Genomic DNA, 1,065 nt, shown 5'->3' on the forward strand with positions numbered 1-1,065 from the left:
TTCGTAGGGGTCGGTTATCCCTTCATATGTATCGATGTTCGGAAGCTTGAAGCCTGTTGGGATGTGGTGTTGGAGGACCGCATCCACTAAGGGAGAGGATTCATTTACGTTGCGGTGAGTGTAGAAACGATCCTTTTTTCTCTAGGGGGAACTCTTCCCGGACGAAGCGTCGTAGGTCATTACGAATGACATCATCTAAAATGGCAGGAAGATGTCGTGATGTCGGATGAGCTACACGAGATAGATGATTGGAACTTGCAGTATCTAGGAGTTCAGCATCACGACCTGACAGAGGATGTGTTCCTTCTTGAGGAGGCGGGCTGGTACGAGTTCCTCCGAGCGGTATGTTTCTCGTACGTCGCGGGGTTAATGGTGTGGGCAGCGGTTGTTGAGCCCCACGTAGGAGCCGTAGGATTTTTAGTTGAGACTTTTCCATTCTACGTATTTGATCTTCTATAGAATGACCTGAAACACCTTTGTTGGCAAGATAGTGTCTTCTAGGGAGGAAAGATGAAGAAGCATGCCACCCTTGGCTTCGTGACTGCTCCCTCGAGCGACTGGTGTTGGAGCGGGATGCTCCGTTGTCACGAACATTGTGTCTGGTTGTTATGTAGTAAACCACATAAGTACTTTAGTTGTGGGATTGAAACTTTCCCACAGACGGCGCCAAACTGAAGCGTGCTAGAAAATTCGCAGCGGAAGAGTAATGGATTATCGCCTTAGCGTTGCGCGAGGATTCAACACATACTCAAATAAAAATTAATCAAACTGTGATAACACCAGAAGTTCTTACGTAGAAAACCCGTAAAGGGGAAAAACTACGAGGTCTGGCCCAGTTGTAAAAATCCACTATAAGTTGATGATTACAGATGCCCCTTGTCCCACAGATAGTAAAGGGTTACTAGCTTTCCAAGTTACAACGTCGACTGACGACGTCTAGTCAGCGGTGGCGGTCGGCGGTGATCGGCGGTAGGCGACGACAATCGATGACTGTCGGCAGTGGTCGACAGAGGTCAGCAGTGGCTAATGACAGTCGATGACGGTCGGCAGTGGTCGACCGAGGGG

This window comes from Phalaenopsis equestris, unplaced genomic scaffold, assembly GCF_001263595.1.
Source record: "Phalaenopsis equestris unplaced genomic scaffold, ASM126359v1 Scaffold199982, whole genome shotgun sequence".
Lineage (NCBI taxonomy): Eukaryota > Viridiplantae > Streptophyta > Magnoliopsida > Asparagales > Orchidaceae > Phalaenopsis > Phalaenopsis equestris.